The sequence below is a fragment of the Ailuropoda melanoleuca genome, chromosome 8 (genome assembly GCF_002007445.2).
Source record: "Ailuropoda melanoleuca isolate Jingjing chromosome 8, ASM200744v2, whole genome shotgun sequence".
NCBI classification, from domain to species: Eukaryota; Metazoa; Chordata; class Mammalia; order Carnivora; family Ursidae; genus Ailuropoda; species Ailuropoda melanoleuca.
Window position 1 is genome coordinate 112,332,431 of NC_048225.1, and position 26,310 is coordinate 112,358,740.

Here is a 26,310-nt window from a genome sequence, read left to right on the forward strand (position 1 = left end):
AATGACCTAAATATAAGTAATAGTGGTTAGCGTTATTTATTTTTTGTTATTTGTTAGTGTAAAGAACTGTACACATATTGCCTAATTTAATTCTCACAAAAGCCTTATGGGGCTCTTCTTTCTATAAGCTATTTAATGTGTCAGAAAACTTAAATAGCTTGGAATAGCTTACCCCAAGTAACATTTTTAATATATGTGATACCAGGATATCAGCACAGTTTAGGAAGATTGGAAATGTTGAGTCATATAATTTTATGTTCTATAGAAATGGTTGATGAATGATGGTCCATTGGCTGGCCACCTGTTTTTCTAAAGTTTTATGGGTTTGAAAATTTGCATAAAGGAAACTTCATTCTCAGAGAGTGGCCATAGAATACAGCCTCAGCAATGGGGAGTGGACTGAGCAGAATGTACAACAACCCATGTGATGAACACACACTACTGAAGGCTCTTCCTCTACTTGCAGTCCCTCTTAGAGAAGCTTATGCACTGGGCCCCCAGGGGCTGGGGGTGCTTTGGGTTTCCACCCTGCCACTGATCCTGACCTCAGGAGAGGAGATACCCCCCCACCCCGGCACTGACCTTTGCCAGGTGTTGTCCGTCTTGGTCATTTTGTCAATATTTCATAGTTTTTAGCCCCCCATTCTCTCTTTTTGTGGTGGTCTGGGTTTTAAATGATAAATTTTAACTGCCTCTTGGTGAAAAAGAGTTTTTAATACATGCTTTTTTACGTTTTCAAAAAAAGGGGTATTTGATGACTATTCATTCAGTTGTGTGTGCTCAGTGTGAGACCCTGACAGACTTGGCACAAAACAATGACTAGGCATCTGGGGGCTCCACAGAGGTTCCACAAGTTACACTATATTGAAAAACCGAGGCAGACACAAGCCAGAGTGAAAAACAAACTGAACAGGCCAGAAATTCAACTGAGTTTCCCAAAAAGGCTTCATTAGCAATAGCACTACCCTAGACCTAGAGTAAGTTCTCTGTAGTGTCTCACTAACAAAACTTATATATAAGCCTCAAGAGGATCAAGTTCACTTGCCAGCAAATTATCTGCCTTCCAAAATAAAATTCAACACTCCTTATTGAAAGACGATAAAACTTCAACCTTCAACAGCAATAGTATCTAGAATGACCAACATAACACGTTTTAAAAAAGAAAAAATATACATATGACATGGTAAGAAGCCAAATTATGTGACCCATCAGAAGGAAAATAGTAACAGTCAATAGAAATAGATCCAGATATGACATGGATTTCAGCATTGGCAGATGCAAACATTAAAATTGTAATTGTAAATATGATCAAAGAAGTAATGTAAAAGATTAGGGCAGCAAATTATGGCCCCCAAACTGGCCACCTATTTTTTACAAATAAAGTTGTAATAGTAAATGATAAACCTCATCATTTACATAATGTCTAGTGATGCAATGGTCAAACAACAGCAGAACTGAGAAGTCGAGACATAGACTACATGACTTGCAAGCTTAAAATACTTACTATTAGGATCTTTAAAAAAGTGTTATTTGGCTTCTGGAAAAGAATACAATGAGTGAGCAGAAAGGAGATTTCAGTATAGAAATAAACACAAAGGAATGAAGGGCATAAGAAGTAGCAAATATGTTATAAATGTAAAGCCTATTTTTCTCATTTTTGAATTTCTTTAATAAAACATAGTTTACTGGTTAAACAAAAATAATAGAACTATTCTATAAAGTTTGTTTTCCCATTATCAAGTTGGCCAAACTGAAACATTTTTTAGAAACATACTTCTTTCTTCTTGGGATATATATCTATATATCTGTATCTATATAGATATATAGATATATATCTGATTATATTCCCCATTGGGGATTTATTCAACTATAACATACAGAATAGTGAGGTATTAACTAATACCTCATATTTGTCATAAAAGCAACTATATTATGGGATGAATAATATATTAAGATGTAAAATAAAGGTCAATGGTAGTAAAGATTTCAGACTGGGATTCATAAGCATATATTCTTTTAATACTTCTATCTTATAAGTAAAATGGCATAAAATTAGCTAGTGGAATTCTATAGTTATGCAAGAACGCATATTGTAAAGCCTTAAAAAACACCCTGAAGAATAATTTTTAAATATAATAAAAAGAGAATTAGTACAAAAAAAGGCAACAATAAGAAAGAAGAAACAGTTGGGGCAAATATAAAAGAAAAAAATATGAAAGACTTGAACCTAGTCATATATTAATTTCAGGAGTTTTTCTTTAATGGGCTTAAGTTTCTTTTTGTGCATCTTGCATAATATGTGGCTTGATTTCTACTACCCACTTTGGAAATTTCTTCCTTTCTTCCCCAAATCTCTCAGTGATTGATTCTATCCTATTCTAACTCTTCTCTTGTGCAACAGTATTTACATTTTTGTTAATCTTTTAATTTCATTCTATATATCTCATAACACCTCTTCTGTATTTTCGTACTATTGCCTCTCTATTCTTCAGAGTATTTATCAATCTATTTTTCAGCTCATTATCTCTTATTGGCAATTAAATCTATTACACTCATAATGTATTAGATTTTTTTTGAAGTTACTATTTGCTTCTCCTTTATAACATCTGCCAATATTTTCCTTGTCTTCTCTTATATCCTTAGATTTATTTGTCATAGTTTTTTAAAGTCAATGTTTGAAAATTCCTTTAAAAATATCTCTGGTCACTTTATATTTTGAATTTTTCTTCTTTTTAAAAAAGTTCTGTGTTCTAAACGTTTTTTGATTTTTATTGAATTACAGATATATATATATATATATATAGAGAGAGAGAGAGAGAGAGAGAGAGAGAGAGAGAAGGAGAGAGAAAGAGAGAGAACATATATGAGGCTTTTGTTGTCATCTTCCTTCAGAAACATTTATGGTTCCTTGAGGCAAGCAGCTATTCTCTGCATAGTAGCAATCCCATATCAGTTATCCCAGTTGGAGTCTATGATGATGTGAAATCAGGCTTTAGTCTTTTGTGACTGAGTGATCTATTTATGCTTCACCTTTCATTCCAGTGTGGTCTTTTCAGATTCTCAATTAAAAGCCTGGGGAAATTATGAAGTCTTCATTTCAAGAGAACCCCCAAATTCCCATGAGACTGCAAAAAATCTCTGCTTAGCTTCTCTGCCTATTGCTACTGCTTTCCCTTTTTAAACAGGTAATCATTTCAAAAGGGAAAGTGGTCCCAAACACCCATGCTATCCCTCTGTACTTTCCTCAAATCCAAGATTACAGCTCCCCAAATTTTTACTACGTTTGTAGCTTTCCATTGCCTTGATACAAAAGATTTTCATATTTTGTCAGGATTTTTAAGAGGAAGAGTTGATTATAACCTCATATGATTTTTAGAATTACCTTCCATTTTGTCTTGCCTTCATAGCTTGTTCGGGTTTCTTAATGACCAGCGGGTATTAGTGTTCACATACTGTGATCTTTTTTCCCCCCACATACTGTGATCTTTGATTTTTAAACTGATAAACTGTCTTTTATTTTTAAAAAATTTTTAAAGATTTTATTTATTCATTTGAAAGAGAGCGTTGAGGGGGTGAGAAGCAGAGGGAGAGGGACAAGCAGACTCTGCATTGGACACGGAAATGCGGGGGTCTACCCTACAACCCTGAGATCATGACTTGAACCAAAATCAAGAGTTGGACGTTCAACTGACTGAGCCACCCAGGTGCTCCAAGCTTTACTTTAAAAAGAAAAAAAAAAAAAAACACATAGGTCTTCAGGGCTGAAGGTTAGACTAGGTATTCAGAGTATACTTACAAAGGGTCTAATAGACTGGAATACCCAATAATGCAAATATACATTCATAGACTATAATATAATAACAAAGGTAAACTGGAATTGAAGGACATTTTCTCTGGAATTTGAAGGAGAAAAATCATGGAAAAATCAATAACCATAACATTAGCATTCATTCAATAGGAAGTGATTCATAATTAATTCCTCTCACCATCTCATCTATATTTCACTGATATGAACAAATAGAAATGTATGGTTTGTAATAAATAAGTTATGGATATGCTTTATGTTTAATATATGTAACCTTGATTTAATACAATTTCTTACAGATCCAATAATGCTGACTTCTATGATTTATAACTTTTTTCCTAACATTTTGAGGTCAAAAGGTAATTCTGATAACTCTCAAATGAGTTTTTTCTCAATATAACCCAGAAACTATTCATTTATTATTAAATTTTGTGAAATTTCTTAGAGTACTTGATACAGATTTTTTTCCAGATAGAACATATTCCTCATTATTCCCTTCACAGCAAGATATGTCTTTCTTACTTATCTTTCTCTCCAAACACCTAAGTAAATAAAGCAATCCACCTATAAAAACAATTAACAGATTGGTATAAACTTGTACAATGAAACCACAACAGCAGATTTTTAAGTACATAATTTCTTACCGTCTTATAAAAATGTTTCCAGTAAATAAAGAATGAAGAGAACAGGAGAGAGGAACAAATTCAGAGTGGGAGAGGGAGAGAGTTAGAAACAGAAACAAGGAAAGAAAGAGAGCAAAAATTTTGATGAAAAAAATGAACTAAAAGTTGGTTAAATTGATCTAAGTTGATTACAGGTGAAATGTCAATTTGGTTATGGTTTTAAGTACCATTTTTTAAATTTTTATATGCAATTATTTGTTTTTGTTATATTTTCTTTATAGAAAAGAAAGGTAGACTAGGTTTATGCTTTGGGATCCTGGTGGGGAGGAAGGAAGTACTGATGTTCTGTGTTGGTTTTAAGTGAACTGATAGGAGGAATGAGTGATAGTCTTAGTCTTTTAGGGCTGCTATAACAAAAATATCACATACTGGGTGGCTTAAACAACAAACACATCTTACAATTCTGAAGGCTGGAAGTCCAAGATCAAGGTGAAGGCAGATTCATGTCTGGGAAGGGTCTGCTTTCTGGTTCATAAATGGCCTTCTTCTCGTGGTGTCTTCACATGGCAGAAGAGGCAAGGGAGTTCTCTGGGGTCTTTTATAAGGGCACTAATTGCATTTATGAGGACTCTCCTCTCATGATCTAATCACCTCCTGAGAACCCTACCTCCAAACACCATCACACTGGGGATTAGGTTTCAACACACAAATTTTGGGGTGGCCACTGTCTGTAGAATTCTGCCCTGGTTCCCCCAAATTCATGCCCTTGTCACATGCAACATAAGTTCATTCCATCTCAACAGCCCCAAAGTCTTAACTCATTCCAGCATCAACTAAAAAGTCTGAAGTATAAAATCTCATCAAAATCAGATACAGGGAAGACTGTCCAGATGTGAACCTTGTAAAGCCAAATAAATTATGTGCTTCCCAAATACAATGGTGGGACACACATAAGATAAACATTTCCATTCCAAAAGTGAGAAATAAGAGAAAAGAAAGAGGTAATACGTTTCAGGTAAGTCTGAAACCTAATGGGGGGAAATAACAATAAAGCTTAAATCTCAAAAGTGATTCTCTTTGGCTCAATGCTCTGTCTTTGTGGCCCTCTGGGGTGGCAGTGTCACTCCCAGGGCTCAGGGGGACGGCCTTTTAGTGGCTTGCTGCCTGGGTCTCTCCAGTCTGACAGGTAGCTCTGTCTTTTGAAATCTAGGTAGAGACAGACATGCACCTTGGGCTTTTACACTCTGCTTGCTGGTGAGGACTGTGGCTAGAGGAAGCTGCCAAATTTGTTTCCTGTGCACTCCTGAGGGGAGATCATCATTACACTGGGGCTTACCAAAGCCATACCTGGGACGGGGCGGGGAGGGCGGTGAGGAGCCTGGTGCCAGAGTGTGAAGCGAGCATGCAATGCGAGAGAGCACCTGGCACTGTGCAAGAAGTGTGCTGCTGGGTCCTATAGGCACAGCTCCCCCTTTAAAACCACACTGTCTCCCAGGTCCTTGAATTCTGGGCCTGGGATTGGTGCAGCAGCTTTGATAATCTCTGAATTGCCTTTGGGGTCATTCTTCCATAGTCTTCAGCAATAGCTTCTGGTTTCTGCTGAGATGGCTGACTCATACAAATCTTATCAAATGGTCAATTGGCCATACCCTTAGTGTTCTTATATTTTGCAATATGGATAGTCTGAGAATTTCCCCAGATTATAAATTCTACTTCCTTTTTCTCTTAACAATTCCATCTTTATATCATTTCTCTCCTCTCATGATTTACTACAAGTAATCAGAAGGAGACAAGCCAACCTTCAACATTTGGCTTAACTATAGTTTCAAATGTAATCCATGATTAACCAAGACATTTTCAGAAGAATGTAAATCACTTAAAACTATCACAAACTAATATTGCAAACTATTGTCTCAGTAATGGAAGTTGTGTATTTGTTAGAAAGTTCCCAGAATCCTATATTTTAAAAAAATAATCCCTCAATTCAGGCATTGACTTATTAATTTACTTTTTTTGTCTTTTAATATTTAAAGACTTCAGTTTTAAACATCTCTAAGACATTCGTTAATCCATTTATTATTTCACTTTTAAATTTAAATTTAACTTTAAGTGGCAGAAGAAACAAAACTATGTAATGAGAATATACTTTAGCACTCTGTCTTCAAATAGGGAAACCAAAAAAACTTAACTACCACCAAAATAAACCAACCAACCTAATTTATTAGGCATCTTTGCATTTTATTTCCCTTTACAAGATTTTTTTTTGGGGAAATTTCTCTTTCAAAGAATCAAGTCCTTGCAAACAGAGCAGCTAATCTTTCCAAAAATAAAATCCAGTATCTAGATTCTCAAAACTCACAAAATCAAATGGAAATGTTGGTTGTCAGCCAACAGTGTCATGCTCAAGTCAGCTTCACACCACAGGGAATAATCTGTAACTAATTTCAGTAGGCAAATTCCAATTCTAAACATTATTAGAGGTGGTTGGCAATTGTCTTATTGCTGAATTGTATATGATAAATTTTCTTTGGCAACTTTCTATACTATCAAATAACACACTGGACAACTATAAAGGTTTGAATTAACTTAGTATTTCAAGAATTTCAAACTTAATTATAATTATTTAAATGTAAATTTCTTATAGATGCATCTATAAGAAACATGCCTAATGTAATATAATGACAACAAAAGAACTGCTAATAATCATTATTAAAAGCTTTTCCAATATATGTACAAGTACATAACTGAACTCAAACACCAGTGAAAATATTATAATGTTAGCTCCAATTCATTATCAGACTTTCTGTGATAAAGGATAAAAATTAAATGTAAAAACGAAAATCTGGGTATCCAACAATTTTTCTGGAAGGCTGTTTCAAATGGATTCAAAATGGCCTTAACAATGACCACAACATAATATGAATTCTCACTATAATACCTCATAATACTGATAACTTAATAATTTTTAATCCTTGTTCTATGGAATAAACCTATTTGGGAAGCTTGGCAAAATATTACCAAGAAATTTAAATATGAAAGTCAAGTCCAGATATATATTTTCTATATATAACAAAATCGCCAGTTTAAATTATAAATGGCTTCCAATAAATATTAGCACTCCAAAATTCACACAATGTAAATTAAAACAGGTTTGGCAGAAAGTGCAATCTAAAGCATGCTCACATTTCAAAGATAAATGATTGAAGTTTAGCCAGCAAAAATTCAGATAGGCATATGTAAACATTTTTATGCAAACTTAGATGAGTAAAATATAAGAAATGACTTGTTTCAATAATTTTATGTACAGCTTGTATACATCTTAAAACAAGTACAACTGAAAACATTTCTATGTAAAAGCCACTATAAAGTCCAACGAAATGCTAAATAACAGTCTTACAAACTAGTCTCTCAAGAGATAACAACTGAGAATGGTATTCCAAGAAATGTCCTCTTCTTGATCAATCATTTCTGTTTTAACTGAAAAGAAATTTTCCAGCTTATGTTTTCGAATTTCTGAACCTCTGACTTTAAGGTGTAACAAGCATTCTCCACTTTGGCCAAACTTTGTTTTAAGTTATACAACTTCTTAGAAACCTCGTAAGGTCCAGCATAGTCAATGAATGAAAACCCATCATAAACCTGACATAAAAACTGGCTCACTTCAAAGGGTGTGTCAATGTCCCCATCCCCCACACTGTTAATATACATCCGCATCAACTCTCCGGTTAAAATAGTCATTCCCAGAAGGTAATCAAAGGTAATCAACAGGTGTGATTTTTAGTCTCCCAGTTCCAAACAGCTTCCTCTGTGCATCAGAGGGCTGAGGGTGTCTTATTTTCTTTTTATATTCTACTGCTGTAAATATCAATTGTTTAATTTCATCCATACTGGTAAGTGATCATGTTCTGATGAACTGCTGAAAAGAGACAGCCTCCACATATTCCTGCAGCCCTGTAGTAATGGCTCTATGGAATTGATGCATGTCATCTCCTGAAGAGCACTTGGGCTACTTGTGATATCTTTTGTCTACTCCCATCCAATTCAAATTCTGATTCTGTCAATGTATCTTCCATATCAGGAGCACTTGCAATCCTATGGAGGAGAAAAATTGTCTTTTACTTTCAGCAGTTATATCTTGGCTAAGTCTCTCATATTTGTCATGTTTTGCATCAAGTTCCTGCTGAAATGATGTGAAGGCCAACAGCACAAGGGAGTAGTGCCTAAGGTGCTGGCTAGAGAGCCTGCTAGTAGCCCTTTGCAGCCAGCCAAAGTCAACACACTCAGTTTAATAATTTACTTGTTTAAATAACAAACACACAAATATACTTCACATAACTCCTAATGATATAGCTTATACTTATGACAAATTTTGAAAATCAATAATATTAACTTTAGGAACTGCGGTAAATCTTGGTGTTTGGTTTTATATTTAAAGGCTAAAGGCTCATGATGTTTGGTTTTATGTTTATTTGACTAGGATTTATGCTGTGTTTAATATCTGCTCTAGCTGCAGATGTTAGAGACTAAAATTTCTTCTGCAGCTTTTGTGTCTTCTGTTGTCTTGGATTTTTCTTGAGACTCCTTTTTAAATAGGGTCTGAGTCTTGCAGTTCTTTTCAGCTTCAATTCTCAGTTATCATACGTAAGTCTGTTGATGAGGTGGTAAGATGTGGGGGCTGGGGGAATGTTCTCTAGCAGTAAGATAGAGTTGAGTGTTAAGTCTTTTAGTAAGCTGTGCCCCACAAGTGCTTCTCAGTCTTTTTCTTCCTCTTTTCTTTTTCCTCCTTAGGTAAGACAGGAAGGCTGGGGGGTGGGGGGATGGGTTGGAGATGGGTATTTCCCTTCCTTCACATTTGTAAAAAGAGTTTCCATTATGGGCAAGCCTTTATTAAAGAGAACAGAATTCTTTGAGCATATTCCAAAATGGTTACTTTACCCTTACTCCTGTTGGAAGCAGGGTTGTTGGGTTGTTTGTTTGTTTCTTTGTTTGTTTTCAGATCTTTAGAGTGAAAACCTGGTAGGACACCTGGAGGGAAAACTACAAAAACGCAGGAGATGCCTAGCACTGATCTCCCTGAAGTTTTTATTTCTCAAGTCAGTCCACACTAGTCTCTAGCAATTAGTCAAGTATCCTTTATTACTACTGATGCTGGCTCTAGTGGCTGCTTCTGCTTCTGATAAACTATAAACTCTGCATCTGCCTTTCTTTCTAATTGTTCAGCACACTGATTTGCCCTGTGACTTTAATTCTCTGCTGGATCTAAGAGAGGTAGTGATGTCTGTTTCTTCAGCTTTTTTCTTATTATGAGGATGGGAGTGACAACTTCCAAACCCTATATTTGGACTGGGAACTGGAAGTCTAGTACCAACTCTGACTTGTATGGCTAATGAACTGTTAGTGGGATGTGATATGGATTACTTTGGGGTCAATGTTTTAAGAGTCAGCATAAAATTTGCAAGTTTTAAGTATAATATCACTCACATTTATATAATAATTATTGTCAGAAAATTACAGAAGAATTTAAATCTGAAATTAAATAAAATCAAGACAAGTCATCCAAAGATATGTTTATTATTAAAATTTTACCTAATTTGGGTATGTTGCATATTTTATTCCAAAAAAAAGTTATATGATACCATTTTATTTAAACTTTTAAAATAAGAAGAACACTAAAAATTGCAATTGTATTTTTAGTTACATTGGAAAAGGAAGTACAGTAACAATCAAAATGATGCTTTGATAACATTTTCAAGTAATTATAAAATGTGTCAAACATTTTTTGATATAAATTAAATTTTTAAGAAACAAAATAGTTTTTAAAGACAATTCATATGAAGATAAAAAGTATTCGAAATTTTCTAAATACTGAAAACTTACAATATATTTTTTGATTTCCCATGTTTTTATTTTATATGTGTATGAAATGATATTATATATTGGGGTCACCTAAAAGCTTTTCAGTCTTTTTGTTAAATTTTCTCCAATTTCTTCTTCTTTGATAGTGTAATTATGCCAGTACTACTGAGAAGGCAATCTTAACATAATTAGAAGTCTATGAAAATAAAATGGGATTCACAGATTCTAAGTTATTTTCCTTTTAACATTCAAAACAGTCTTACTTTTACAATTTCACTAAAAACAGTAAGATGCCTAGGAATAATCTTAACCAAAGAGGTAAAAGGCCTCTACTCTGAAAACTATAAAAGACTGATGGAAGAAATTGAAGACAACATAAAGAAATGGAAAAACATTTCATGCTCATGCACTGGAAGAATATTGCTAAAATATACTACCCAAAGCATTCCACATATTTAACACAGTCCCTATCATAACTGCAACAGTATTTTTCACAGAGCTAGAACCAACAATCCTAAAATTTGTATGGAACCAAAAAAGACCCCAAGAGCCAAAGCAACCTTGAAAAAGAAAAGCAAAGCTAGAGGCCTCAAAATTCCAGACTACAAGTTATATTACAAAGCTGTAGTGATCAAGACAGGATGGTACTGGCACAAAAACAGACACACAGATCAATAGAACAATAGAAAACCCAGAAATGAACCTGAAGCTATGTGGTCAATTAATCTTCAACAAAGCAGAAAAGAATATCCAATGGGGGAAAAAAGAGTTTCTTCAAAAAATGGTGTTGGGAAAACTGGACAGCAACATGCAGAAGAATGAAATCGAACCACTTTCTTACATCTTACACAGAAATAAATTCAAAATGGATGAAAAACATCAATGTGAGATGGAAAACCATCAAAATCCTAGAGGAGAACATAAGCAGTAAGCGAAAGTCAACAACACAAGAAACAGGTGTTGGGCCAAGATATGGAGAAAGGGGACCACTTTTGCTCTGTTGGTGGGAATGCATACTGGTGCAGCCACTATGGAAAACAGTATGGACGTTCCTCAAAAGGTGAAAAGTAGAACGGCCCTATGATCCAGCAATTGCACTACTAGGTACTTACCCAAAGGATACAAAAATATTAATTCAAAGGGATACATGTAACCTGATTTTTACAGCAGCATTATCTACAATAGCCAAATTAATGAAAGAGCCCAAATGTTGATAGACTGATGAATGGATAAAGAAAAAATTTTGTATATATACAACAGAATTTTACTCAGCCATAAAAAAAGAATGAAATATTGCCATTTGCAAAGACATGGATGGAGCTAGAGATTATCATGCTAAGTGAAATAAATCAGTCAGAGAAAGACAAATACCATATGATTTCACTCATATGTAGAATTTAAGAAACAAAGCAAAATAGCAAAGGGGAAAAAGAGGAGACAGAGAGAGAGAGACCAAGAAACGGACTGTTAACTAAAAAGAACAAACTGATGGTTACCAGAGGGGAGGAGATGGGTTGAATAGGTGATAGGGATTAAGGAGGGCACTTGCTGTGATGAGTACCGGGTGTTGTATGGAAGTGCTGAATCACTATATTGTACACCTGAGGCTAATATTATGCTGTATGTTAACTAACTGGAATTTAACCTAAAAATTAAAAAGTAAATTAATCAAAAACAAAAAAAAACCCAAAACCAAAATAGTCTTACTTCTCTTTTCTTTATAATAAAGATGTTCTAAATATAAAGCTTTTGAAGATATCTATAAAACTAATACATATTACCAATTTTTTATTTTTCTTTTTTTAATCCTGCTCTAATTTCTGAATACTTCTACAAATTCTAATAATCAAAAGTGAGCATGCTGTCCAATCATCAGACCAATTACATGATCTCACAGGAACTTATGTACACGTATGCAGTGATATGCTTCCAAGTGTAGATGATTTTACCAGTGTTGTTTATTACACATGTAGACAAAAAGTGTCTCCTGAAAAGCAGTCAGAAATTTCCAGTTAGCATTTTCTTGGTAGACAATGTAATTAAAAGAATAAAAGCAGCGGGCTGCCTGGGTGGCTCAGTCAGTTAAGTGACTGACTCTTGATATTGGCTCAGTTCAGAACCTCAGGGTCCTGCAATCAAGCCCCACATCAGGTTCCATGTTCAGCGCATAGTCGGTTTAAGGATTCTCTCCTTCTCCCTCTGCCCCGCCCCACATTTGTACTCTCTCTCTCTCTGGGTCTCTCATTAAAAATAAGTAAACAAATCTTTAAAAAAATAAAAATAAAACAGCACTGAGAATCAAGATTGCCCTCTGTGTAATCCTTTTGCTTAATATCTAGTTGTGTTCCTTTGGCCCAATCAGTGTTCTAGTCAGTCCTCTGTTTTCTCTATGAAATAGAAATTATACCACATGTTCATTCAGGTTATTAAACTTAAGAATTAAATAAAATGGGTTCAAGAGTTTAAGTCATCTAAATAGGGAAACTGACTGAATTTGCCAAGTATAGCCTTTGACAATGCTTCCAAACTCACCCATAGTGCATGTATTAATATTGTTGACAGGACTAAGATAACATGTGAAAGCACATAGAAAATTACAAGGTTTTGAAAAATAACCGATGCCATTTTCTTAATCACGGGTTGTGTTTCTCTTATGTGTTCTGTGCATCTACATTCTTTTGATTTTGAATCAACTTTTAATTAACTACAAAAGAATTCTCTAGTTCTAGCCACGGATCCTGATGAAATAATATCTTAACCCCAGGGGCATGGAAATAAATCAATCTCCCTCCAATGTAATGATCAGCGGAACAACAATTTCTCCACATAGCAGTTACATTTGCTATACTGAAAATTATGTGTGAGGTTTATACAACAATCCTTATCCCTAGCACACTAGACCAAAATAGATTATTTTAGAACTAAAATTTCTCCACATTATATAAATCAGATTTCAATTTAAGTTCACCGTAAGCCCATCTATAACTTTTAGATCACTGCTTTTGGGGAGTGTTGATGCAGAAAATCAAATTATTTAAAAGGAAATGTTTTAAGATGACTTTAATTTTAAAACTCAAAATCATATATCTTAACAATAGATACTGGAAAGGAAGCTTATCTATGTACTCTGGGAGTTATACATTTTCCCTATCTTCTTTTAAGTCAGGGCATACATTTAACTAGTCAATGTAAAATGTAGTAAAATTCCTGGCTACAATTTATTCACAACCATTCGAAGAAGAATGGTTGATGGATTGATAATTCTGAAATTGTGTACTGAGCTAGAAGAAAACAAATCTGTAAAATATATAAATCTTTTGTCAGACTTTACAAGTTCAAAACCATATGAAGCTTTTCTACATCTTTCCTGATGTTTAAATACCTGTGTGATGACATATTGAGGTTAGAGTTCTCAATGAAGCAGTGCTGTGTATTTGAAAGCACTTGCATTGATTTTATCACTAGATAGCAACTATGTGACAACTGATGGATTGTAGGGACCACAGTCCATTAACTCTATATGCCTATCTCTTACCAGTAGACTTTTAAAGTCTCCTTATTTTTTATCTGCACTTTTGATATTTACTAAAAAAAGCACACTTTTATTTGACCAATATATTTTATGCTCAAGAAATCAATGATATTAATTACCTAGAGTAGACTTAAGTAATATGTATCCAAATCGATCGGTGTGTCTTAGTACTTTATTTTAACCAATAACATAAAATAAATGTTGATTCCATAAAGAGACAGAGCATTGATTTTTATTTTCTGTTGAATTCTTAGTTCTTAATAAATCATCCTGTGTATTGATAGTATCGCTGGACATGGGGGAATTGTTGGTTGATATGTCATTAACAAATCTCAGAGGCTAAATCCACTTCCTCACCAACTCTCTATAATGTCAGTTGAATCTTTAACACAGAGAAATTCTTTTATAATATAATTTATTAAAAAGGTCAATAAATCTAAGGAAGCTGAAGGAACATTTTTGAATCATATTGTTAGGAAGTTTTGAAAATCCTGAGGTTTGGTAATCACGGACAGCAATTTCTTCTATGTCTGATGGTCAACAGTTTGATATTTCTTTTTATACTAAATGCACTTGAAACAATGAAATCCACAGGATCTAGTGAGCAGGTAGTCAAACTTACATGGTAAAAAGATCTGGATGGAGATTCTAGTACTATAATTTACTAGCTGAATTTCTTAATCTTCCTAAATCCCAGTTTTGTCATTTATAAAATACAGATAATTATAGGTACCCTGTTGTGAGAGATACAGTCTGAGAGGACATAAAGTAGATTCTCAGCAAACGGGTCAACCATTTTATACACCATAGTTTCAAGCAAAACTAATTTGGACATTTGATGTAACTGACAGATGTCAAAACAGGATCAGAGAGGAAAGAAAGCCTTTTTTGTGGTCACAGAGACATAGTTAAAGCTTTATGAAGACCTAAAGTAAATTTGATGTGTGGGCAGCACAAACCTTTTGCAGCTGAATGATTAGATAAATCCCAGAAAAATTCTGGGTTACAAACACAAACATACAAAACATAAATATAAATAAATAAATAAGGGTGTTACATTTTTTTCTAAATTTTAGACACCAGATTTTAATAATCTTATTAATCGATGAAGTGGCATTAATGAGATGTAAATAAGCAGGCATTATATTAGGAAATCTGATATATTTGTAATCTGTTTTATATTAAAATAACTATGCAACCCCATTATTGACAATAAAATATACTTTTAATATTAGTCTGAACAATGACATATATAACTATAAATTATTTGAAAATAAAACTACATATAAATGCCCTGTACAAAAAGACATATAAATCTCACAAGTCTAATGCACTGTGAGTTAATATTAAAATCAAGTCATTAGGAATGTTTTTTAATGTAAATTTTGAATTAGGAAAATATTTTTATTTTTTTTAAAGATATTATTTATTTATTTGACACAGAGAGAGACAGTCAGTGAGAGAGGGAACACAAGCAGGGGGAATGGGAGAGGAAGAATCAGGCTCCCCAAACAAGCAGGGAGTCCTATGTGGGGCTGGATCTCAGGACCCCGGGATCACACCCTGAGCCGAAGGCAGACACTTAATGACTGAGCCACCCAGGCGCCCCTAGGAAAATATTTTTAAACCATAAAAATTATGGATGCTTTGATGAAAGAAGACCAAACAATTCGACCACAAACAATCGAAATGTATAGGTCAAGACAAGGCCACCAAAAGTATTTTTCTTCAAAACAAAATTGAAGGGCAAATAGGAAACTCATGCTCATGATCATTTATTATGTAGAACATACATGAAAAAATATCGAGCCATTATTTTATCACTGAATTCACAAATATTATTTTGGTAACATGGTTTAACTTGAAAAAAGACAATGTTGATGTAACAGATACCTTGACACTGTTAGTAGTTTAAATGGCACAATTCGTCTGGAAAACCATCATGAGCTTTAAACATATTCATGTTAACCAGGTAACTCCCACTGGAGAATCACTCCTAATGAAATAATTCCAAACATTTGATACATATGTTTTTGTAATAAATTATTAATAAAACCCAACATATTAATATATTTACAAGTTCCAGGTAACCTCGATTCCTTGAGGAAATAAAGGCAAGATTTTGAATTAAAATTCTGAGGAAAAAGAAAAATATTTTAAGCATTAACTTTTTTTAATTCTTCACTTGATTTGTGGCATATGCAAAATTATCCTATTACCTGATTTTTGTACCTCTTTTTCAAAATGACATAATTATATAGTGAATAATATATATAATTTTTAAAAATAATTCATAGTCTTTTGTAGAGTGGCAATGAAACTATCTTGTGTGCTTAGTTTGTCTTACTAAAGATTTTTTCAAATATTTATTATAGTGAACAATACATTATTCTATTTATAAAATGTAATTATTTACTCAACATTAAGTTTTGTGAAATTCATACTTATAGCTTTATGTTCAACTAATTGAGAGGGAAAAGATAACTGGAGAATACAGTGGCTGATACATTTGCTAATAAAATCAGTTTAATGATAGAAAATCTAATAAAAAGTAGGCAGACATTGAATTTCTCTTCAAAAATGGTGCTAAAGTTTAAATAGTTGATTTCTAGAGCTCTGCTTATGAACTAGTAAAATACAATATATATCCAGGCCCCTTTATAATAGGTGGCAAAATAGAATCTTCTTAAAGAAGCATGCTAACACTTGTAATTCCTCCACAGATCATGAAATGATACAGATATAGAAAGTTTATTTCTTTTATATTGTTATTACTTATTAGAGAGAAATTTAATCACTTCTCCAGGGTCACTTTTTATAAAAGTTTCTGTCTATCACTTAACATACTCAGGTTGGAGGTTTGGGAAGATTTTTCCAATCTTCTGTATATTCTGTTTGAATCTCCATTATTTGATTATCTTCCCATACACTCCCATTATGCCCCTCACTGAATTGGAGTGAGTTGAAGCATCTGTACCCCAACTGAATGACACTTTTCTCCACTTTCATTACCTCCCAAATTCAAGTCACCATTATCTCTCACCAAGACTGATCAAACAGCTATTCATACTGTCTCCTCGCTTTCAAGCATGCGCTTTCATAACCTTTCTTCCACAATGACACCAGTGTAATTATCCAGGAATATAAATAAGATTATATCTATCATTTGAATGCTTAAAACATTCCAATGTCTTTGAACTGCATGTAGAAAATATGCAAACATTTTACAATGGCCTCGTATTCCCTGTATAACTCTGACTTGTTTAATTTCATCAACTATGCACACCCTTATTCACCATGAGCTTGTCTTGGGTTGCCAGATTTAACCAAAAAATGAAGAAAAAAAGAAAGCATGCAGATATATTTAAATTTCAGATTTTAAAAAACCCTCTTTTTAACGTATAAGTATGTGCCATGTAATAGTTGGGATATAGTTCTAGCAAAAGTAAAAGGAAGAAAGAAAGAAAAAGGAGGGAAGGAAGGAAGGAAGGAAGGAAGGAAGGAAGGAAGGAAGGAAGGAAGGAAGGAAAAGAGAGAGAGAGGGAGGGAGGGACTGAGGAAGGAAGGATGGAAGGAAGGAAGAAAGAAAAAGATATTTATCTTTTTATTTAAAATTCAGTTTTAACTGAGTGTCCTGCATTTTATCTGGCAATGCTAATTCTAGCCCTCCCAAATTCCTTTCTCTGCCTGAACATTGTCAAGCTTACACATGCCACAGTTTTTGAACACGCTCTTCTCTGTATCTGAAATGTTCTTTCTCCAGGTTTTCAGACATAACAAATGTTAAAATTTAAATGGCAATTAGGCCCCAAAATAAAACATGTGAAAATTCAAAATGTAGTGCTAAATAACCATATGCAGTTTTTCAAAGATTAGAAAAGCCAGTTTCATAAGTCTATGACCCCTCCATGACATCAAACATATAAAAAGGAACATACACGTTAAAAAAAAAAAGGAGGATTTTCTGAGGAAAAATTCCTTGAGGAGAGAAGAGAAATTCAAAGCAGGCAAAAAGAGAACAAATCACCTGTGGTAGCCTGAATACAGGTCCTCCAAATACATCTATGTCTTAATCCTTGGAACCCGTGAATGTTACCTTTTATAGCAAAAGCAATTTTGCAGATGTGACTGAATTAAAGATCTTGAGAAAAGGAGATCATCCTGGATTATCTGGACAGGTCCAATGTAATTGTGAGGGCCCTTATCAAAGGGACCCATGAAGAGTCAGAATCAGAGAAGAGAGCAATGCAGTGACAGGTGCAGAGACTGGAGAGATACAACTTGAAGGAGGAGGAAAGGGCTCAAGCCAAGGAGTCCAGGCAGCCAGTAAATGCAGGAAACTGTAGGGCAACAGATGCTCCTTTCAGAACCTTCTGAAAGAACCAGCTCTGCAGATACTTTTGATTTTGGCCCCATGAGACTCAGTCCTCAAGACTATATAAGAATAAATTTGTGTAGTTTTAAGCCATTAAACTTGTGGCAATTTGTGAGGGTGACTATAGGAAGCCAATACACCAGCAAACTAACAGCTCCCCTTCTGTTCCCATTACATCTTCCAAAATAAACCAGTCCTGATCTTGGGGGAAGATAGCAGTTATTGCTAAGTCAGGGCCACAGTTTATAGTTTTATCTTCAGGTATTTTAATTAGTAAATTTTCAACTTAAAGTGAATTAAAGTTTATCTTTTGCCAGGAGAGTCACTGGATTTGCAAGTATTCTCATAGATTCTTAGAGGTGAACTTATTGATCAGGGACTATTCCTTCTAAAAGGAACTTTATTCACGTTTGTCTTAAATTTGGCATTTAGCCAGCCCTCCGGTTAAATTAGGTCCCACTTAGTCATTCTTCTTTATTACTCTGAGTTCATTTTAAAATTCTGGAGGGGAGAGTGGTTTCAACCCTCAACCTATTTTTATATCAAGTATGATTAAATATTTTGGAATCTCTTAAAAAGTAAGCCAAGCAAAATGCATTAAACCTTTTAGTTAGCCATTGAAACAGTCCTGTTGACTAAAGAAAGTGCTTTTAAGCACTCCTTGAATGATATATAGTATGTGTACTTCTCTTCAGAAATCAAGCACATAAATAAATGCATCTGGTAGCCTCTCTAGACTGTTGCTAAGAGACAGCAAATTACGTGGTTTTAGAATCGGGGAACAAAGAAAATTACTATGTTTAAAGCATGTTCTAAAAAGAAGAGAAAAAGAAAATATAACAGGATTTTTATCAAATACAAGCATTGCAAACATAATAGTGTTCACCAATATAAGACATTAGAATAGGAGCACCCTTATGATGGGCGACAGGAGAGGAATAGTAATGATAAGCAGGATGACAAACAGAACTGAGAACATTAAGACATTTTTATCTCTTCAAAATCTAGAGGCATAGTATAAGCTTTGCTCTAATGTTAGGAAGGCTACTTACTAGGTTAATTTTTCATCACAATAAAACAATTTCTTAAAAGAGCACGATAAAACATCATCAACATACCAATTCTATAGAAGTAAGTAAACAATTTGGAAACTTAAGGAAAGATTCATATTTTGGCTACAAACATGTATCTAAAATTAGTCTACTCATTTTATTTTTTTTATTATTTTTTAAAGATTTTATTTATTTATTTGACAGAGATAGAGACAGCCAGTGAGAGGGAACACAAGCAGGGGGAGTGGGAGAGGAAGAAGCAGGCTCATAGCAGAGGAGCCTGCTGTGGGGCTTGATCCCATACCGCCAGGATCACGCCCTGAGCCGAAGGCAGACGCTTAACTGTGCCACCCAGGCGCCCCTAGTCTACTCATTTTAAAATTACACAAAATAAAGAATGTACTAAGGATAGGAAAACAAAAGATTTCATCATAATTGTCCTCTGTAGGCTACACTTCTACTGTCTGTCTGTCCTATATAAATACTGGCTTGTTCAAGACTCTGCCTCATTTCTTCTTTGTCTTTTATAAACTCTCCGAAGAAAACCCATGCAAAAACTTAAAGTCAATAATTCACATCTCGTTTTATCTCACTTAATGCTAAATTGTATTTTTATATACTTAACAACACTAAACATCATTTCCTGAATGTTCATGATCATTTCCAACTCAATCCAAAATTAAACACCTTCAAGAGTCCCCTCCTCATTCTCCTGTATTTTTAATATTGATTAATAACATTCTCCTTAATCAGTTGCCCAAACTACAAACCAGAAACCATCCTAGATGTCATCCATTTTCAATATTTAATCAATTATTAATACTCTGTTCCCCTATCTTCATCCCAATTCCGCTACTTACAAGTTCATCATCTACTTTTGACGTTATCTCAAATCACTCTTTATTGATCTTATTAACTCTCCTTTTGCTTCCCAGTATTATATAGCACTATTGTCATTTACTGGGAACTGAAATTTTTTACCAAATTCCCAATGATGATATAATAAATAGAAATGTTTCAATATATGATTTCTCTCTCCTCTGAAACCTATATGTCCACTTGACCCTGCATGACTTTAAATTATATTCATTTTCTCAAATTTCTTCAGTCTGCATTGCTCCTGTGAAACCTTTCTTGACCCCTATAGGCACATATAAAATCTCATTTCCCTGTATTCCCACTCTGCCTTCTTTAAAGTTCACATTATCAGTCAGAGTTTTTGGTTGCAACCAACAGAAAATATTGTAGTCATCACCATTTTAACACTGCATGGTATTTATCTTGTTATTTCATATTGTACTTTACTAATTGATTGATTTCATATTTGCCATCCCATGAGAACTTTAATCATTAAAAATACTGAGACAAAATTGAACAGAGTTCATGGCATGCAGTAGATGTTCCTTGTATGTATGCTAACTGAATTTTAAAGTTAATCACATGTAGTAATTTAAATGAAATGCATTTATATGGTTTATAATATGATTAGGCAGAAAACAATTCACTGTTGGTGACAGTAAGGTGAACTGGGTGCTCTGAACAGTCATCCCACTAAAATAAAAATTTATGCTACATAAATTCCAACAGGCAGAGCTTAATATTAGGAACTTCTCTAGCTGACCTCCAAAATAAAAATAAAAACAAATTTTGTTAAAAAAATATAGATTGAAAAGAAATGCACCAAAATAAGAATGGGAACACTAAGGCAATAAGCAAAAGCAAAAGCAAAAACGAAAGGAAGGATACTCCTAAAAGCAAATAACCGTTTCATTACTGTTTTCTGAAAATTAAGGTTAAAAAAAGCAAACCTTAGGTATAGTCTCCAAGTATTTAAGATACTGAAATTATTAGATATGAAATATAAAACTATTATGTAGGATATACATATGAAATAAAAAAAGAATCACAAAAAATGAGCAAGGAACAAAAGATTAAATAACAGCCTATGAAATTTGGAAACCATATAGATGTATTTTACATAAGCACACTCACACATGAAGCAAAAATTGTTTCTAAGATCTAAAAAGAAAACTCCTAGCAGATTAGACACACACTAAATAGCTGGAAGTTTTGATGTGACCAACTTAAATGAAGCACAGAGAGATTTAAATATAGAAAAAGCCAACAGATATTATAGGACACAGAAGGTAGTATGAGAAGATGCAAAATTAGCTAATCACAGTCCTAGAAGAGGAAATAAAGATGTTGGAAGAGAAGCGATATTTTGGAGATAATACCTAAGACTTTTCCAGAGTTGTTGAAAGACATGAATCCTCAGATAAGCTGTCAGTTGGGTGATGCACAACATTTTTGGCCTACTTCCTACTTGTGCTTTAAAGGTTGAGCAATTTTAAGTTTTACAGGCCACGCTTTACGTTTTGCTTTGACAATACAATTCTTGGTGAGACAATTCCTCAAAAAAAGTCTATTTGTTTCTGGTCACTTCAGTGTACACACAGCTACAGATCTTGTCTACAACTACAGATCCTGTTGTTAAGCCTGAAGGCTTTATCTTATATTTAGCAGTCTGTTTTCTGCTCACCCATCAACTTGTTGTGCTTTATGAAACAAGCAGCTTGGGTGGCACTTTCTGCCCCTTTGTATGCTGACTCATTCTATGCTGGCCTCCATCACAGGGCAGAAACTCATAACACAACATATGTCCTAGGAGAAGTTTGGGCCAAATATTTATCTTTCCATAAGACCACGCTTTAGGGTCACAGCTTCTAACTCTTGTGCCTTGTGATTTAAAGCCAAAGGCTCCAAATCTCCAAATTGTTCATCAAAGTGGACTGTAAGCCACAAGTAGCTCTAGCAGAACATGTTCTCCATCCATTACAACTTTCAGTCCGCGTATGTCTAGCCTGTTTATATTTCTCTTGCAATGTTTTGTTTAAAGAGGAAAGAATTAGCAATAACATACAAATTTTCTTAATCTAACCTAAATATTCTGACTAACATTACAGTGTGGTAGGTATATGCTCTGCCCTCTATGATACAATCAACAAAAGTTAGCCAAATATTTTGCCAGGGATAACTCAATCTTGTAAATATATTAGTTCCCCCCAAATAATTCTATAGATCCATTACAAATACCTGTGTAAGATTTTTCCAGAAAACAAGTATAAAATTTAAATGAGGAAGTCAATATCTAGAAGTAGTCTGAAAAAGAATATGTTGGGATGGCTAACCTTACCAGATGTCAGTATTTGATACGAAACTCATGTACTTGACACTGTGGTGTTGTCTTGTAGATTAACCAATTAAAATATGGAGCATTTTAGAAACTCCAGAAAGAGATGAACAGATACAGTAAACATTGCTATGTTACGATGATAATATTGTAAGTCTTTAAAATAATTGTTCTGGAACTATTGTTTAAATATACATAAGCATGGGAACTGCATTATTATATGAAAGTAAAATTAGGTCCTTACTTTATACACAAAATTCAATTCTAGATAAACTTAAACTTTAAAATTAAAGTGAAGAAATTATAGAACTTGTTTATGATCTCAATTTTTAAAGAAAATAATTTCTGCAAAAGCATACAAAATGAGTAAGTTGAGAAGGTAAAAATTCATAATTTTGGTAGCTGGTAATTCCTGTTGATAGTGGAAGGATAGAGCAGTATTTCAGAGAAAATATTTCAAAAGCATAGCTCTGAAAAAATAATATCCAAAATGTGAAATAAATGCACGTCATTAAGAGAAAATCAGACATCCTGGGAAAACGTGGCCTGAGTATATAAAACTACTACTGCACACAGGAGGAAACATGAATGGCAGTATGTTAAATCTTACTAGTATTGGGACAAATGTAAATTTTGAAAACAGTGAGATATGCTTTTCTCCTTTCTAGATTTGTAAAAGTTGAGAAATTTGTTATTATCAAATTTTGGCATAGATAAATAAATAAACACTTGTTTATATATCAATATAACTGATAAAAACAATGTGGAAAGCATCTTTGTATTATCTTATGAAGATGAAAATACATCAACTCTAAGCACCAGGTATTCCATACTGATGAATGAATTTTGCAGAAATTTTTGTCTGAGTACAGGGGCATGTACAAAAATGTATAATGCAGTGTTGCTTATGACAGGAAATACCTGGAAACAAATGTTTATTAACAAGAAAATGGATAACTGCATTAATAGAACAGATATTTATACCATGGATTATTAAATATCATGGAAGATAAATATACAATAGTTACCTAAAATGACATTAGTAAGATTTAAAAATGCAATAATTTGTAAGAAAAGCCAGTTATGGATGAGTACATAAAGTAAGATGCTGTTTGTAAAAGGTGGAAAAAGCAGCACAATAAACAAAACATTGTTTAAGAATAAATGCCTTTAGGATTAAATTATAGTAGAAAGGTAATATTTGATAAGCAACCACATTGTACAAAAGGCAGGAATATGGAAATGGAGGAGCACATAGATGCATTCAAACTCATCACCAATATTCCAGTTCTTCAGTGGACTTGAACCTCGTAGTATAAATTAAACTTATTATGTTTCAGAACTTCCATGTATATAGTGCATATTGTTTTGTACTGCATATCTCTACTGCAATTTCAATACCATTATTATCCTATGATTAATTCTTGTCCCAGGCACACACACTGATAAATAGATTTGAAAAGCTTCATGAACTCGCTCTCCTTGAACTCTGCCACACAGCATTGCAGTGATTCATCTTTGCCTCTTCTGCACGTCTTTTTTCTTATGAGGAGTGAAAAGAAAAACAGCCACATGGGTCCATTTTTTTAGGAATATCACTTAGCTACTGGGGCTATGGGAGGGTGAAGGCAACAGGAGGGCATACAGAAGAGTTCTGTGTGTAAAGGACTTACAGGGACACAATGGCAAGAAAAGAGTTAAACTCATCTGAGGACCCTTTTGAGAAAAGAGAAGATGAAGTCTCCCTAGAACTGCAAGGTTCTAGGGATTCAAACAAAGGATAATTTCACCAGAGTTGTCTTCAGACTATTTACTCCAATCCCACTAAGTGTTTAAGCAAAAACATATTTCGGAGTGTGCTCTTTATATACCTACTGCTCTGAGATTCCAACACGAGCTCTGTATTTTCATACTTAATAACAACAAACTGACAAAGAGAACTTGTGCATTTTTTGGTTAGAGAAGGTACATGACTTTCATGAGAGTTCCAAAGGGATTCGTTGTAGGCATTTGTTAGGCTTGTATGGCTACCCAATATTTTCTCTGCTCACCCATTTTTCCATCATGGAATTCCTGTCTTATACGGAGACAGTGATTCCTGGGCATCGGTGATAGCACTGCACTGACTGTTATCCTTTAAGCTAACCCTCAAAGTGAAAGTAGAGTGATCTACAGCATTTAACGTTCTGTGATGACAGCAACAATGTCCTCACTAGTTCAGTTCAGTATTTTTGCTTTCTTTTTCCTTGTCTGTGTACTCTCAACATAGGAGTTGGGTACTGGGCTGTACAGAGACTGATGTAAGATCCACATTTATAGGTATTGCAAATTGATGTCCCCAAATCCTATGACAGCCTTCCTCTCTCTTTTGTTATTCTACTATAGAGGCTGGGAAGCAAACACCTAACATCCAGTCTTCCTTTGAACCTAAAAGTTTTTGTGTTCACAGTTCAGGCTAGTGAGAAGGCAAACATTTGGGTAGATGGTTTTCCCTTCCCAGAGAAAGAAAGGATGAAGGAAGGAAAGAAGGATGGGAGGGAGAGAAGGAGGGATGGAGGGAAGGGAAAAGGGGAGGAAAGGGAAGTGAAGGGAAGGACAGGGAAGGAGAAAAACAGGGAAAGAGAAGAGAAAGGAAAAAGAAGAAACCTTCCTTTGTTGTTGTAGTTCTTCTCTCACTATTTCAACAGCAAAAAGTGTAATAGCTAGATTGAAACTTCAAAATTTAAAGTCTTAAACAAAGAACAATGGCACAAGAAGATAAAAGAAGCTCATTTAGGGAGCATATACTGGACACAAAAGGCCTCCCAACAGATATCTTGTCATGGAAAAAGATACACCTCTTAATTATTCAGTCACTATGTATTAATTTTTCCACTGCCCAGAGCCTGACATAGCTCATGGCACAAAAAGGATAAATATCCCTGCAATTGATTATGTTTGACTGTCTTTTTATTATTTAAATGATGAGCAATTAAGTTATTACATGAACAAATGGGCACACTACAAACAGAAAGAATTATGAAAATTAAAAATATGTCACCAGGTTTAAATCAAATATCAGATTAAACCTTCACATTTAAAGGATTAATAATCCTCACTGTGCTTTGTGAATAGTAGTCTTGATTGATTAACATGAATTATTCATTGTAATTAGAATTATATTGTCAATCTTAAGTTTAATTTTTATCTATATTTCATAGTTGTTTACCAATTGTTTTTAATCAATGCTAACGCCAGTAGGTTTTCCTGATAATACATCTCCTCAACAACTTTGGGTTTAAAATTGATATTATAAATATATTGTCTTAGCCTCTATCTGCTCTCACATGCCTTCAAAAGATCTGCCTACCCATCCCAGGTGTTTCTGGGAATCAGCAGAGTTATATCTCTATGGTACCCAGGAGGAAGCCAGATTGTGTTTTTTTGCTTCACTATCCTCCTGATGGCTTTCCATGGGGCTTTTTCATGAGAAGAGCTCTGTTCAGCACAGTACAGCACAGCTGTTGCCTGCTGGTAGTTTCCTGAGGCCCTCAGAAGGAGAACCATAGCTGTCTCTCAGCTCTGAGTTAGCCTTTGGCATGAAGGCACTGAAGACAGATACTGCTTGAACTCAAATCTCAGAAAGTATTTGTCAGCTACTTCACACCTCATGACACTAATTCCTAAAGATTTCAGAGTGGTGTGATTTTGTTGATTGCTTGAAATAGACTTTGGTAACAATATTGCACCATGTAAATAAGCTTATGATACAAATCAAGTTCAATTTGTGATTCCCTTTGCAGAGAATGTAGTTGTTAAACATTTACCTGACACCACTAATTCAAAAACTATTACCAAACCAACCAAACAAAAAATGAACAGCAATAAAAAAACA

General features: G+C 34.2%; 1 pseudogene; it reads right to left on the reverse strand.

The window, feature by feature from the left end:
- Positions 1–7,828: 7,828 nt before the first annotated feature.
- The window catches only part of LOC100470898, a 121,856-nt pseudogene continuing 103,374 nt past the window's right edge, over positions 7,829–26,310 (reverse strand).